The following is a 17,456-nucleotide window of genomic DNA, read 5'->3' as shown; positions in this document are numbered from 1 at the left end:
AATAAATGCGGATAACAGGACAGTGCCCAGGCTGCTCGCTTCTTTCTTGCTACTAATTTATTGGATAAAAGCAGCCATACAGGGGATCATATTGCACATGAAATGCTCTGGCCGCGGGACACAGATCCACACGTTGCCTCGATCACCCCACTTCCTAGTATGATGTCAGCGCGCACCTCCGACTCCGCCCACACCTTCGATAACCTTTTTCATCACTGCAACCCTCTGTCAACTTTCCATAGGAGCGCAGTGATATTTTGCATTTTTATAATATTAGTAGGATCATTTTGTTTAGTGTTCTGACATTTTAAAAAAAGAAAAAAAAATCAATAAACTAATTTTATTGCTTCAACATTATGGATTGACATTTTTGTAATAGAGTATCATGAATGATTCTGTATTGGAAAGTCATATAGCTGAGCCTGAGACATCAGCAGGTGAGTGTCAAAGTTTTCAGCAGCAGCAGCAGGATAATGGCGCGTTACCCAGGCCTCCTGCATCCTAAAGACCATAGTCAGCTAATAAGACATACATCTGAAACCGGTGATTTTAAAACTACACCTAAACTGAGGAAGTTATGTTGGCGGGCAGATTTGTTTATTTCTAAGCGATACCTGTTGCCTGGCAGCCCTGCTGATCTCTTTGGATGCAGTAGTGGCTGATTTACACACTTGAAGCAACCATGCATCTAATCCAGTCAGACTTGAGTCAGAGCACCAGATGTGCATGCTTATTTAGGGTTTGTGATATAGTATTAGAGAGAGACACAGGATCAGTACAATAGTGCAGCCAGGCAACTGGTATTGTTTAAAGAAAACCTGTACTAAACTTATCCAGCAGGCGTCTTCTTTAACCCGTCCCACGCTGAGTACCAAGCTGCATCACGTGACTACCAACTCTTCCTCCTTCCAGGTTGAAAGAGGAAGTGTTTGTAGTCACGTGATGCAGCCTGGTACTCAGCGTGGGACGGGTTAAAGAAGACGCCTGCTGGGTAAGTTTAATACAGGTTTTCTTTAAACAATATTATTATTATTATTATTATTTAGTATTTATCTAGCGCCGACATATTACGCAGCGCTGTACAGTGTATATATATATCTTGTTACTAACTGTCCCTCAAAGGAGCTCACAATCTAATCCCTACCATATGTCTATATTATGTAGTGTAAGTACTGTAGTCTAGGGCCAATTTTAGGGGTAGCCAATTAGCTTATTTGTATGTTTTTAGAATGTGGGAGGAAACAGGAGTGCCCGGAGGAAACCCACGCAGACACGGAGAGAACATACAAACTCTTTGCAGATAGTGCCCTGGCTGGGATTCGAACCAGGGACCCAGCGCTGCAAGGCGAGAGAGCTAACCGCTACGCCACCGTGCTGCCCAGTTGCCTGGCTGCAGTATTGTACTGATCCTGTGTTGGCGTTTTTTTTAGTTTTTTTTTGCGAGGGGGGGGGGGGTAGAAATCAAGAAATAAACAGAACAATCATAATCCTGCAATAAAACTGCAGTGTGTCTATTTCCTGCTTTCATGGAAGCAGACTGGCTCTCTGCTATAAAACATACGCAACATCATAACTTTGAAGTAAAAAACATTTTTTACAGGTGATAAAAATCCTGCAATAAAACAGCAGTGACTCTACTTACAGCTTTCATGGAAGCTGGCTCTCTGGTGTAAAACATACGCAACATTATAACTTTGAAGTAAAAATTTTTTTTTACAGGTGATACAAATCCTGCAATAAAACTGCAGTGTCTCTACTTTCTTCTTTCATGGAAGCAGACCGTGGTAACATACTGTGTTTACAAATTAGCTGCTCTGCAAAAGCAGTCAGCTGACACAGCTGAGTGATCAAATTACACCTGGAGATTAGTCACAGACATGACTTGAGGAGGAATTAGACCGCCTACACTCTACATACACTCACCTAAAGAATTATTATAAACACCTGTTCAATTTCTCAAGAATGCAATTATCTAATCAACCAATCACATGGCAGTTGCTTCAATGCATTTAGGGGTGTGGTCCTGGTCAAGACAATCTCCTGAACTCCAAACTGAATGCCAGAATGAAAAAGGAAGGTGATTTAAAGAGGAACTCCAGCCTAAACAAACATATTGTCATTAAGTTACATTAGTTACGGTATGTTAATTAAAATAGATACGTAATATAATCTCTTACCCACCCTGTTTAAAAAGAACAGGCAAATGTTTGTGATTTCATGGGGGCAGCCAACTTTTTGGCTGAAACGAGGTGACGGAGCATGACACAGTTCCAACTGTCCTGTGTCCTGATCACCCCTCCCAGCTGCGTGCGCTATGCTTCAAATTCAAAATGTAACAAAAAATAATTGCACCAAAACAGCAGACCGAGAACATCATCAGAAATCCCATCATGCTTTGCACAGCATCAGGGGAAAAATGCCCGGGCAGTTTTCTTCTGTGCAGCTAAAAATGAGGCTTGGGTAAGAAAAACAAAGTTCTGATCGGGGCTGTGGAGTCGGTACAAAAATCCTCCGACTTCTCAGTTTAGGATTCCTCCAACTCCTCTAGTTTTCATATTACAATCTTGTTGATTGAAAGTGTGTAACATGAAATTCATCTCAACTGCCAATGCTTAGGAATTTTAAAAGACAACTGAAGTGAGAAGGATATGTATACTGCCATATTTATTCCCTTTAGTCATAGACTAAAACTAGTCCTTGGTAAGAGTACTTGTAAAAGGTACAGACCCGAACAAAAAACATCTATCAGGCCCTAGGCAATGTAACTGTGGGTACATGTAAGAGTGATGTGCAGGTGCTCTGCAGGAGAATGAGGCGATTCTTCCTCTATTACACATTCTTCATGCGCAATCTGAACCAGGTTTATGTGTTATAGACAACACCTCTGTGTTCAATGTGCACAACATTCTCAGTGGGTTCCCTGCAGCTCTGTGGGGAATGCATATGTATAGTACTACTGAGTAACAAGATAAACCTGAGACAGATTAAATTATAGTTTTCTACATACCCTGGGCTTCCTCCAGCCCCTTCAGACTAATCAGTCCCTTGCTGTCCTCCGCCGCCATTTGGATCTTCTGCTATGAATCCAGGTGCTTGAGCCAGTCTGGCTTAGTGCGCATGCACACACTCTGCCACCGGAAGTATACTACACCAGCGCAGCACTATTGCGCAGGTGCAGAATGTTCCTGGCTGTGGGAGTGGCACGTGGCCGGACTGGCTGAGTTACTGGGACTCATAGCAGAAGATCCAGGTGGTGGATGAGGACGGCGAGGGACTGATTGGCCTGAAGGGGGCTGGAGGAAGCCCCAGGCATGTATAAAACTTTTATTTTCATCCATCTCAGGTACCCTTTAATTTGTGGTCGCCAAACCAAATTTTAACATATCAAATTTGATTTCATGAGCAAAGAGAGTGCATACATTTGCATAAATCAGCATCAAAGCAGAATAATTTCCATCTCATTCACCAGCTCTATTAGTGACACGGCTACACATCAGGCTTTATTCTTACAGCATAGATGTTTAGTATATATAAGAGATTCCTGTGTACACATCATATATACTGTACAGTCACAATCAATACGGGGACTGCTTTATTGAAGCAGCACAAGTAACTAATTTTGATTGGAACTTGGAGCTGTGATCACAGGTAGGAAAACGGGGCAGACGGAGACCGTCCAAGCAGCAGTGGTGAGAGCCTGCTGGGCAATGCTGTATTCCTGCACTCGTATGTCCGCTTTGCTTGGCATGCTATATATGTGGCTATGGACTTAACCAGTGTTTTGGAGTTGTGGTAGTGTGACACCACTAGAACTAGCTGCGCTTTTGCTTGGCTCCAAGAATACTGGTATGTCAGTGGATTTCAGTGCATGTGGTATATATTGGGCATGATTGAAGTTGCAAGGTTGTTTAAATCTGAACATTAAATACCTATCAAGCCGGATGGGCTTTTGCAATGACTGTCTTAGTACCAATACATGCATGTGATGGACATCAATCAAACCACCTCTGAACTTTAAAGCTGCAATTAAGTCCCTCCATTTTTTCTTCTGCCTCCTATACTCAAGCTGGGGACTTGTTATAACTAAGTGACAAGACTAGTGCTCTATATTGCCATTAACGCCTAACTGGACGAAAATTTTCGTCCCGTTAGGCTGCGCGCACTCCCGCGGGTCGCGCGCGCCAAACCCCCCCGTGGGCGCCCCCGCTGCTGGCCACTAGCCCACCGATCAGTATAAATACCTTTCGCTGATCGGACCCCCCTGGAGAAAAGCCGACAGCGTCTCTTCAGAGCTCTGGTCTCCTTTCTTCTGCCTGGGAGCGAGATCGATCACTCCCAGGACTTTTTGATTGTGGCCATCTTGTGGCCAAATAGCAAATTACACCAAAAACACACAGTATTAAATAAACAGATTTAAATACATTAAAAAAAAAACCTGTTTACCTCCCACACCAAAAAATACCCACATACAAGTTTAAATTAAAAAAAAAAAAATTACAATAATAAAAAAAAACAAAAAAACATAAATAGTTACCTAAGGGTCTGAACTTTTTAAATATGCATGTCAAAGGAGTATATCAATATGATTTAATAAATCATGGGCTTCTAAATAGTGATGGACGCAAATTGAAAAAATGCACCTTTATTTCCAAATAAAATATTGTCGCCATACATTGTGATAGGGACATAATTTTAACGGTGTAATACCCGGGGCATATGGGCAAATACAATACGTGAGTTTTAATTATGGAGGCATGTATTATTTTAAAACTATAATGGCTGAAAACTGAGAAATAATGAATTTTTTCCGTTTTTTTCTTATTCTTCCTGTTAAAATGCATTTACAGTAAAGTGGCTCTTAGCAAAATGTACCATCCACAGAAAGCCTAATTGGTGGCGGAAAAAACAAGATATAGATCAATTCATTGTGATGAGTAGTGATAAAGTTATTGGCAAATGAATGGGAGGTGAAAGTTGCTCGGATGTAAAAAAATTTCAACCCTGTGGGCTTAAGTGGTTAATCAGGACCCAAGTTTAGCTAACAACTTAAGGATTGAAGTTGATATCAAAATCCTATATGATATAGGGAGTATCATCTCTGTTTATGATATTGCTTAATGAGTGCTGTGGATGAGAGTGTGTGAAGTCAGCTGACCAGTAGAAACACGGCCATGTTCTTTAAGGGGGAGAAGGGTATAGTTATAAGGGTTGTCTAAGATGTTCAATAAATTTTGATACTGTTTTGAAGACACCCTCTGCAAGTCTTTTTTGTCTTGTGAATAGTGTGACAGAGGGTGGCTCCCCTTAGGGGTCAGTAAGTAATTATATAGGCTCTAGCGCATCCCAATCAATTTTTCCTGTGTAAACAGAATGAGAACATGGATCCATCATGCTTTGGTACCACTGTGCAGGCCGGTGGTGTAATGAAGGTATGCTCATCAGGATTCCGAATATTCCAACAGTTTTTTCAGTATTCGAGCTCGAATACCGAATCTGGATAGCTGGATCAATTCGAGTGCACTCCAATTTGCATTAGGTATTCGGGGTATTCGATCAAATACCTAGTTCGAAAAGCGTATCCATGGATATGACGTCCATTGATGTCATAGAGCCAATCGGAGGGCTCCCAGCCGAGGCCCTAGCAACCAATCACAGAGGGGAACCTTGGCCAGCCCCTCCTCTATATAAGGCTAGCGCCATCTTGAGTATCGTCCTTGCTTGCTGCTTCTGTACTGAGGCATCTCCAGTGCTGTGTTGGCTAAGCAAGTGCTCTTTTACTGTGCTAACCCTAGCGTTTTTGCTACCAAACACCTTTATTACAACTGTATTACATTGCTTTGTAGTTATATTGTATATTGATTGTAGTCAGTGTAGTCTGTATTGTAGTCAGTCAGTGCAGCTAGGCTAGGTTAGGGCCTGTGTGCGCAGGCCAGGCCTGCTAGTAGTAGCTAGCTGTAGGTAAGGGATTACTGTACTGTATAGTGCTATTGTGTAGTCAGAGTGAGTAGTAGTACTACTGTCTACTGTTTGTGTTAGGCTGTAAGCTTTATTTATTAGACAGCCAGTCCACACTCAGGGCAGGCAGGTATAGTATGTTTGTTTGCTAATCTGCTGCTGCCTGTGCTGTGATCTGAGTGTCTGTCCGCACAAAACAAAACTTTACTTTTTTTTTTTTTGTCTGTTAACTGACCTGACCTCATCTGTCAGGCAAACACCTCACCAGTCACCATCACTAGTCAACAACACCCACCCAGTGCCACTCCAAAACATTTGAATAAAGTACAAGTACACCACTTCACTTGCGCCCCCCCCCCCACCTAATTTTTGTTTGTTTTAAAATTCGGACATGCATAAAGTTGTACTATGTCTGCTGGCACTGACAGCCGGGTGAGGGGCAGCAGGAAAGGGAGCAGCATTGCCGCCACTGTCGGCAGGTCTGTGTCAGTGTCTATTCTGCCGCTAGCCACTGGCCGTGCATGCACTGGGCGCTCAGCTCTTAGGGGGAGTCACGCTGCAGAGGCGCACTAGCATGTAGCTGACATTTTCCAGCAGGGTCATTGGTGCACATTGGAGGAGAAAGATGCCGAGCCTTTGATGAGCAGGCCACCACGAGCTCTACAGCAGAAACCTCCACCCCCACTCCTGTTGCCAGCAGCAGCCGCCCAGCAGTGCCTCGGGAGGTCATCATTTCGACCCCAGCGGGCAGCCTACCCTTAGTGAGCTCGCTTTTCACCCCAAACACTGCGAGCGCAATCAGAACTGTTACGAGCGACTTTGAGGATGAGATTCTGAGGATAGGCGCATTGGGCGATGTGGATGAGTTAGAGATTGAGACGGTGGTTGTTGGGGAGTCCTTGTATGTGGCAGCAGAAGAGGAGTTTGGGGGGGTCATCAACATCACAGCAGGAGTTGTTTGAGGAGGTGGAGGAGGAGAAGGATGTGGCAGAAGGGGAGTTTAGGGGGGGTCATCATCCCACAAGTTGTTTGAGGAGGGGGAGGATGATGATGATGACGAGGTGCAGGACTGACTATGATCCACAGGATGGGCAAATCAGCTCTGAGGAGGATGCGTCGGTGGATCTGGCACGGAGGATCAGCATTTCAGACAGTGGCAGGAGCAGCAGTTGGGGTGGAATGCAGGACCCACAGCCTGCTGCTTCATCTTTTTGCCACTACCACCAGCCGCACCACTTAACCCCCAAACACCACAGGGAGAAAAGCAGCAGCATCCCATTCAGGCCGTAGGGGAATATTCACATCCCTAATTTGGTAGTTCTTCACTCTGCCCACAGAGCACAGCAAGTTTGCCATCTGTAATGTGTGCAAACTGAGGCTGAGCAGAGGTTGTGACCCCTCCAAGTATACCACCTCCTGTCTCCTGACCCATCTGACCAAAAAACAGTTGGATGAGTATCAGGAGTTCAAAAGACTGAAGGAAGCTTGCAGTGGTCAGAGCAGCACCAGAACCACCACTGCACAGCCTTCAGTAGCAGCAACAGCACCATCCTGCTTCTCCAGCAGCAATAGTTGGAGTGTGAAATTGCACCGCTCCCTCCTCTGCCACTTAAGCCGCCAGTCCTCAGTGACCTCTGCTCCCTCCTTCACTTCCTATGTAAGCAAAAGACGTCGCCAGACCCTGCTGAGCGAGTCCTTCCTTGGTGTCGTCAGGGCTCAGCCTGAACGGCTGGCTTGCACGGGCCATGTCCTTCCAGCTCCTGCAGCACTTCTTTGTGCAGGAGGGGAGCGACATGCGTGCGCTCCTGCAGCGTGCAGCACTGGATTGGCCAATCCCCAGCCGCCACTATTTTTCACGCATGGCCATCCCAGCACTGCTCCAGTTTGTGATGGCCAACGAGGACTGGATCGTGTGGTGGGTGAGCAGGTCCATGTAACCATGGACTCATGCAACCTGTCCTTCACGGCTTATTGGGTCAGTTTGGTGGAAGGGGGTGAGGAGGGGACAGCAGCATCGCGCACAGCAGCAGCAGCAACCCGTTGGGTGGTGCCACCCTGCAGCAGGGTCAGGGGAAGTGCAGCAGGTTCCTCTGATCCAGTTCCATCCTCCGGCACGCCTGCCATCAAACACCCCCGCCTCAGCAGCAGCATTAAGCCCCGCCACTGCCAAGTGCTGATGGAGATGGTCAGCCTGGGGAAGCACGAACTGACGGCAGACAATGTGCTTCACTACCTCAGGGAGCAGGAGAAGAGTTGGCTGACCCCCAAAGGCCTCAGAGTCGGAGAGGTGGTGTCCGACAATAGGTCCAACCTGGTTGCCGCCATCGGCAGAGGAAACCTCACCCACATCCCATCTATCCCACGTCCTGAACCTGGTGGTGCAGAAATTCCTGCGCACCTACTAGGGGATGGACATACTTTTGGGAGCGGCAAGGAAAACTGTGGGTCATTTCCGCTGCTCGGCTGGAGCCTCAGAGTCCTTGGAAGCCCTGCAGCAGGAGCTTAAACTGCCACGGCACCGGCTGATCATCGATGTTCCAACCAGTGGTGCTCTGATACCTCTTTAATATTCGAGTGGATCCGAATTTGAATAGCCCGAAATTCAGATAAGTCAGAAGTTTGAAATTCGAACGATTCGGAAATTTGATTCGAATTCGGTATTTGGACCCATTATTCGAAAGAATTTGGTATTAGAACTGAAATGTGATGGCTGGATAGTGTACTGGTTCAGGGCTCTGCCTTTGACATGGGAGACCATGGTTCGAATCCTGGCTAGGTCAAGTACCTATTCAGTAAGGAGTTCAAGGCAAGGCTCCCTAACACTGCAGGGTGGCCTCTTGAGCGCTTTGAGTCCGACAGGAGAAAAGCGCTATACAAATGTTCTGATTATTATGAAATCACGAACTGGCCTTAAAATGGCTTCCATGAAGCCCACATTGTGTCCAATACACCAGGGGTCCCCAACCTGTGGTCTGCGACCCACTGCTAGTCCGTGGGCCGGTTGCAGTTGGGTCGCGGGACTGTCCTCTTGCCAACCGCGCCCCACCCCCCCCCCCCCCCCCCGGGCGGCGGCTGCTTCTCTTATATTCCTCTCTCCTGCCGGCATGTAACTGATTCACAGCAGCGCGTCTCTCGGCTGCTGTGATGAGGAGGAAGCAGGAGAGCGGTTTCCATAGTAACGGCAATACACTTCGCCTCTACAGGAAGCCACGCTCTCTCCTGCTTCCTCCTTATCACAGCAGCCGGGAGACGCGCTGCTGTGAATCAGTTGCACGCCGGCAGGAGAGAGGAATATAAGAGAAGAAGCGGCCGCCGGCTAAGGTAACAGGTGGGGATGGGGCACTATACTGGCTATACTGGGCACTATACTAGCTATACTGGGGCACTACCTACCCATACTAGGCACTATACTGGCCACTATACTAGTTATACTGGGCACTATACTAGCTATACTGGGGCACTATACTAGCTATACTGGGGCACTACCTACCCATACTGGGCACTATACTAGCTATACTGGAGCACTGACTACCCATACTGGGGCACTATACTGGCCACTACCTACCCATACTGGGCACTATATTAGCTATACTGGGCACTATACAAGCCATACTGGGGCAACTAAACTCCCTATAATGGGGCAACTATAACCGTAAACCGCTGCACACGACACTGTCCACTGGGACAACCCTCCCCCCCGCAGAGAAAAATTTGGTCAGAAACTGGTCCTTGGGCCGGAAAAGGTTGGGGACCCCTGCAATACACAACTAGAACTTCACAGTTTTCAACCCAGACATCTCAAAAAAATTTGGTTTTTTTTAACAATATACAGCTATTGTAGTGGCGTAATAGCTGGTGGCAGACTGGCAGCAGAAGATTTGTTTTGTGTAGACCCTGGTGGTGGGTAACAGACAGCAGCAGCAGCAGGAGGAGGAGGTAGATGCATCTATTGTAGTGGCGTAATAGCTGGTGGCAGACTGGCAGCAAAAGATTTGTTCTGTGTGGACCCTGGCGGTAGGTAACACGGACAGCAGCAGGAGGAGGAGGTAGATGCAGCTATTGTAGTGGCGTAATAGCTGGTGGCAGACTGGCAGCAGAAGATTGGTTCTGTATGGACCCTGGCGGTGGGAACCACAGATGAGACAGCAGGAGGAGGAGGTAGATGCAGCTATTGTAGTGGCGTAATAGCTGGTGGCAGACTGGCAGCAAAAGATTTGTTCTGTGTGGACCCTGGCGGTAGGTAACACGGACAGCAGCAGGAGGAGGAGGTAGATGCAGCTATTGTAGTGGCGTAATAGCTGGTGGCAGACTGGCAGCAGAAGATTTGTTCTGTGTGGACCCTTGCGGTGGGTAACACAGACAGCAGCAGCAGGCGGTAGATGCAGCTATTGTAGTGGCGTAATAGCTGGTGGGAGACTGGTAGCAGATTTGTTCTGTGTGGACCCTGGCGGTGGGAAACACAGACTGACAGCAGCAGCAGGAGGAGGATGTAGATGAAGCTATTGTAGTGGCATAATAGCTGGTGGCAGACTGGCAGCAGAAGATTTGTTCTGTGTGGACCCTGGCGATGGGAAACACAGATGAGACAGCAGGAGGTGGAGGAGGTAGATGCACCCTGGTGGTGGGAGCATAGGCAGCAGGAGACAGGAGGAGGAGTATAACATGTGGCAGCACAGATAGTCCATGGCACCTAGTGTTGGTACCACGGCACAGTTAAACCGTAACAGTGAGGGCCCAGGAAGCGGTCGTATTGCCGCAGTTGGGGCTTCCCCACAACTCGGACAGCACAGTATTAATCCCAGACTCCTAAAAACCAATTACACAATTTTTTGGGCTTCGCAGCTAGCAGCAGTGGCCTGTGGCAACCTGGCGATGGGAGCACAGGCAGCAGGAGCAGGGCAATGCAGCAGCAGGTGTAACGTGTGCCAGCAGCATGCAGGAGATTGTACCATGGCATGTAGCATTGGTAACACGGCTGTAAAAAAAAAATAGTGAACCAGGCTTATTAATCAGGAGGACTCAGGAGGTTGTGGTGGTAAAGGGTGGTAAGGCAGGCATAGTGATTCCCAGCCACTAAATGTCCCCCTCTTGCCATCAACAGGCAATTCAAGGTCGGCTGGCACACCAAAGTCAATTTTCAAACGATTTATTGAATGTACAGCATGACAATTGTTTTGGGGCCAAGCATGGTCCCCTTCATCAGATAAGTGCAGACATATCAGTGATACAAAGTCCCAGCACATATATATATATATACACCCAACTATGATCAATCACCAGGCATCATTGAGAGAAAAGAGAACCTCCCCCCTAATTACCATACCCAAGCCAACTCATGCAAATACATTGCATACACATTATAATAAAGTGTATATACATAACATCATACCTGATCCATATGTTCACTTCTTATGTACGAGTATATCCCCATCAAGCTGTCCAAAATCCGCAGCAGCTCCTATTATAGATGTTGCAGACTGCATACCAACAGTCTGCAACTCTGAATTCTGCGCTGTCCGCCGCCTGGGGGGGGGGGATAACTCAGCCGTTAGGCTGATCGTGCTGAAACGAAAAGGATCACCATGGTAACCTGACCAACAGGCTGCCCTGGCCAATCGGCTTCCCGACGGGGCGTGGTCAGGACGTCACTTCGTTCCCAGCTCAAACCGCACTGTCAGTGAGCCGGGAACGGACGAGAAGTGGGTGTAGCCGTGACAAACGGCTCTGCCCTACATGGCCCATTGGCTCTACATCAGCTGGGGGCGCAACTATGCGCGTCACCATACAGCCTCCTCGTCGCAGCGTCAGGTAACCAAGGTAACCATAAACAAAACCTCGCTGCGTAGGATTTGGGCAAATCTTGAAGGCTATCGGGTCCATACGAACCTAAAGGAAGAGACAAGGCAGCAGGGAGGCTAAGGTAGAAATGAGATCAGGGAAAGATCGAAATAAGAGAAAACAAAGGCAGTAGGAAAAGGGTGTGCAGATAGGACAATAGAAAAGAAGCAGATATGAAAACAAGAGAAGGGGAGAGAAAATGTACAGCTGAGAAAAGAAAGAAGGATGCCTGAATGGCACAACATAATAAAATAATAACAGTGCAACATATGATTCACACGCCAGAGCGTAAATGGCTGAAAAATTGCTACATGCCACTCACCCCTCATGCCGTTTAATCAGAGTGATACGCTTTAAAGAAAATATACAACAATACTATTACAAAAGCATTTGAGACTCAGAATTGATATTGCCAACTGAAAAACAGTCTCATCTATCATCAAGAAAGCAAGTCTGGATTGATTTGGTTTAGGCCCTTTGGTTGTAGTGTTTCCAGTGTGTAAATCCAGTATGCTTCACTCTGTAAGAGCAATTTGTCTTTGTCACCACCTCTCCTTGGTTTTTTCACATGGTCAATGACCAGTCCCCTTAGCTCGCTGACTCGATGACCTCTCTCAATGAAATGCATGGCAACTTGTTTCGTGACATCTAGTGTCTTATTTTTCAATTTCGCTTCTGTGGCTATTTTAATATCACTCCTATGGTGCTGGAACCCCACCTTGAATGCACTCGTAGTTTTATTGATATATCCCATGCCGCATGGACATTTGAGCATGTAGACACAGTACTCGGTATTACAATTATAGTAGTCGTGCATGAAGTATTTTTTTACCACTGCAGGGATGTACAAAATATTCACCAGTAATCAAAGAGTTACATACATTACAGTTTTGACATCGGTAAAATCCCTTCCTGTTGGAAAACTTAAACGATGTGCTGCAATATTTATCGTAGGGGTCCGCTTGTACCAGCATATCCCTCAAGTTTCTGTTGGATCTGTAAGAGAACAGTGGTTTCTCTTTGAGTAATGGATTCAGACCCACATCTGATTTCAATATGGACAGATTTTTTGCTACACAATTTTTGATGCGTCCTGACATGGGGTTAAAATCCTGTACAAAAGGGATCCCACTCTTACTTTCCCGTGTGGCATTCCCCATGTGTATCTCCCTTTCCCTTGTAATGGCACCGGCCAATATGCCTTCCAGATACCCTCTCTCCATAAATCTTAACTTCATACACTCAAGTTCGGATTCTGCATCTTCCCCAAAAGTACAAATTCTCAAGACCCTGAGAAACTGTGAAACTGGTAGACCTTTCATAAGGTGAGTTGGGTGTCCGCTATTGCACTGGAGCAGTGTGTTGCGGTCCGTGGGTTTCCTATATAAGGTGGTCGTAAGCCCACCCTCTGTTTTTTTCACCATGACATCAAGAAATGGTACCTCCTGGTATGAAATTTCCGGATTGAACACTATGCCCTCAAACAAAGTAAATATGCAACAAATTCTCTCAACAGCTCCTGTCCTCCGTCCCATACCACAAACACGTCATCTATGAATTTAGTCCAAAAGATGACGTGTTCGCGATACAGCAGCGAACTGTACACCATCTCCTCCTCCAGGTACCCTACAAATAAATTTGCATATGCCGAGCTGCCCATGACCGTTCCCCTGCACTGTCTAAACCAAGTTTTTTTCAAATTTGAAACCGTTTGTGATCAGTATCAGTTCCAACCCTGCTAGAATAAATTCTGTGGGTAACAAAATATCATTCATTTTCATTAAAAAAATGTTTTACCGCCTCAAAGCCTGCCATGTTCGGAGTTGATGTATAAAGAGATCCGATGTCCATTGTACACAGGATCATATCCCGAGTATCCACTGTGATTTGTTCCAATTTGCTCAAAAAATGGTTGATGTCCTTCAAATAAGCAGGTAAGGATTGCACAATTGGTTGTAACTGGAAGTCGATAAACTGTGCAATTGGTTGTGTGACAGAGTCTGTTCCTGAGATGATTGGACGAAACTTGAGGGGTGTAAGTCCCTTGTGTATTTTTGGCAGCCCATATATAACAGGCCGCTGAGGAAATTCCGGAGTTAAGAATTCTTTTTCACTATCAGTAATCCAGTTGTTATTAATGCCAAGCATAAGGAGGTCATCGAGCTGCTTCAAGATCCTCTGAGTCAGATCACTGGCAATTTCTTGGTAGCTGGTCCGGTCCGCCAGCATTTCTCTGATGCCCGTGCTGTATTCTTTATAATCCATGACCAAAAGGAAAAACCAAAAGGAAGAGAGCCCCAACCTCAGCCGCCACGCCCACAAACACGGAGCGTGAGTCAGAATCACCAGTGATCAATCTTAGTAGCAGTACCCTCAGCAAGCACAAAATGGAAGTTCTTTCAAAGGGACTATCATTTTGTCCGACGGCGAGGTTCGAACCCTTTAAGTTCGAGGTAGATCTTTTTAAGTTTGAATGTATGTTGAAACTCAAGCAATTTTTATATGAAAGACCAAGTACCGCCATGACAACACAAACCTCTAGGTTCAAGTTAAAGAGCTCATTCATACCACATGGCTCTTTTTCCAGTATAGAAACCTTTGCCAATACGGTGAGACATGATGTCTTACAATACAGTAAGAACAGCAGAGTGAATAAATCCAATTTAACATGGAATGAAAGACAAGCTATTAAATCATTAAAGAATAATAGAGGGATAATTATTAAACCCGCCGACAAGGGGGGAGCCATTGTGGTCATAGTATCGGGATCTTAGAAGAGGAGCGAGTGGTAGTTTATAGGCACAATGTTAAATTCACGGCGTGCAATCTTCCACAGGAGGATCGCGAGGTTTATGTGCATATGGAGAATGTCACTCTAAAGAGTAAGACAGTCAGGTGGCTGGTAGTGAAGGCCCCGATCCGTAAGAACCTAGGGGTTTTTCTGTGGGAGCGTTCATGTTTGTGGGTCCCATGAGACCTTAGAATGCATGGCCAGCTTTGGCAGTGTTATTCTGTGGGGTAAGCCCTTCAACGTGGAACATTTAAAAAGGAAAGGCCTTAGAAATAATGCCCCCCAAAGTGCTGGGCCTAGGGGGTAAAAATCCATCTAGGTCTCCGAGCTGCCAAAGTATGAGGATGTATGTGACAGTACTCACGGTTAGGTGATAAGACGGTAGGAGCGTTTCCTTGCAAGTGCAAAAGACAGAAGGGTTACATTCCAAGATGTCGGTTGTTCAGGAGCCATCACTGCGAGTTGGAGAGGTATCTCGGGGCGGTGTTTTCTGTGAGGGGATTCTCTTCCAGCTCGATCGTGTGGGAGATGATTGCTATGATCCTTGTGAGCCAGTTGGAGGGGATCGGTTAGGCTTTGCTGCCTGGAGGATCAGCTGAAGTTTCTAAAAAGCTCTTGTGCGTCATCAGCGGTAGTGGTGCTGTATGAGCAGCCATTATGGAGGAAGACTAACTTGAATGGGTGACCCCATTTGTATTTGATCTCCTGGGAAATGAGGGTGCTGGTGAAAGGCTTTAGGGCTTTTCTCTTCAGTAGGGTCGATTGTGCAACATCGGGGAAAATCTTGTAGGGATGGGTTTGGAATTCAAGATCCTTCTTCTCCCATGCTGCTTTCGGGATGGCTTCCTTCGTTTTATAGAAGGTAAAGGCGATGATGATGTCTCGAGGTGGACTGCCTGAACGCCTGGGGCCGAGGGCCCTGTGGATTTGGTCAAATTCCAACCGCTCTATAGGGATAGAAGGAATCAGCTCTTGGAAGAAGGCTGTGGCAGTTGACGTGAGGTCTACTTTATCCTCTGGCAGGCCCCTGATTCGGAGGTTTCCCCTTAGTGACCTGTTCTCTGCATCTTCCTGACGCAGTAGGGCTTCCGCAAGGTCTGATTTTGCAGTAGCTAGGACCACTTTCATGGTGGATATATCTTGCTTCAATTACCGTAGTAATGTTGTCGGTCCTCTCTTCGTTTTCCTCCACTCGGTTTCCTAGTTTGGAGAGCTCTCGGCTAAAGTGCGCGGCAAGCTTAGCTGTAGCGGAGTCGAGCTCCCTGTGCAATTCGTGCTGCAATAGCACTTTGATCTTGTGCAGTAGAGAGGCATCACGATCTGGCGCTCCGGCCTGCGACGATAAGGAGGATTAGTCATCCTCGGGTTCCTGTGCTGGAGGCTTGGTTCCTCGTGCCTTTCGCGCCTCTGAAGTTGTGGCGCCCGCTATCTTGGTCTGGCCGCGGACTCGCTGTGGGAGTCCCTGAGATGATTTTCCGTTGGTTTCCTCTTGGGATTTGTGGGACATTGGAATCTCGGGATGTTCAGCTGTCTGGGGGTATGAGTCAAACAGGTAAATTTTGCCTCTGAAGTTGTTTAATCAGGGCCGATGCAGCGTGGCAGTGCAGAGCTGGCTCAGGCAGCGTCCATCCGTCAGGCTGGCTCGCCACGCCCCCTCAAAGTTTTCCACATTTTGTCACATTACTGCCACAAACATGCATCAATTTTATTAGAATTCCACGTGAAAGACCAATACAAAGTGGTGTACATGTGAGAAGTGGATCGAAAATCATACATCATTCCAAACATTTTTTTACAAATAAATAACTGCAAAGTGGGGTGTGCGTAATTATTCGCCCCCCTGAGTCAATACTTTGTAGAACCACCTTTCGCTGCAATTACAGCTGCCAGTCTTTTAGGGTATGTCTCTACCAGCTTTGCACATATAGAGACTGAAATCCTTGCCCATTCTTCTTTGCAAAACAGCTCTAGCTCAGTTATATTAGATGGACAGCGTTTGTGAACAGCAGTTTTTAGATCTTGCCACAAATTCTCGATTGGATTTAGATCTGGCCATTCTAACACATAGATATGTTTTGTTTTAAACCATTCCATTGTTGCCCTGGCTTTATGTTTAGGGTCATTGTCCTGCTGGAAGGTGAACCTCCGCCCCAGTCTTTTGCAGTCTCCAAGAGGTTTTCTTCCAAGTTTGCCCTGTATTTGGCTCCATCCATCTTCCCATCAACTCTGACCAGCTTCCCTGTCCCTGCTGAAGAGATGCACCCCCCGAGCATGATGCTTCCACCACCATATTTGACAGTGGGGATGGTGTGTTCAGAGTGATGTGCAGTGTTAGTTTTCTGCCACACATAGCGTTTTGCATTTTGGCCAAAAAGTTCTATTTTGGTCTCACCTGACCAGAGCACCTTCTTCCACATGGCTGCTGTCCCCCCCCCCCCCCCACACACACACATGGCTTGTGGAAAACTGCAAACGGGACTTCTTATGCTTTCTGTTAACAATGCCTTTCTTCTTGCCACTCTTCCATAAAGGCCAACTTTGTACAGTGCATGACTAATAGTTGTCCTATGGACAGAGTCTCTCACCTGAGCTGTAGATCTCTGCAGCTCGTCCAGAGTCACCATGGGCCTCTTGACTGCATTTCTGATAAGCGCTCTCTTGTTCGGCCTGTGAGTTTAGGTGGATGGCCTTGTCTTGGTAGGTGTACAGTTGTGCCATACTCCTTCCATTTCTGAATGATCGCTTGAACAGTGCTTCGTGGGATGTTCAATGCTTTGGAAATCTTTTTGTAGCCTAAGCCTGCTTTAAATTTCTCAATAACTTGATCCCTGACCTGTCTTGTGTGTTCTTTGGACTTCACTGTGTTGTTGCT

The sequence above is a fragment of the Hyperolius riggenbachi genome, chromosome 12 (assembly GCF_040937935.1).
Source record: "Hyperolius riggenbachi isolate aHypRig1 chromosome 12, aHypRig1.pri, whole genome shotgun sequence".
In the NCBI taxonomy this organism is placed as follows: Eukaryota; Metazoa; Chordata; class Amphibia; order Anura; family Hyperoliidae; genus Hyperolius; species Hyperolius riggenbachi.
Note: the sequence above shows the minus strand (reverse complement) of the source record.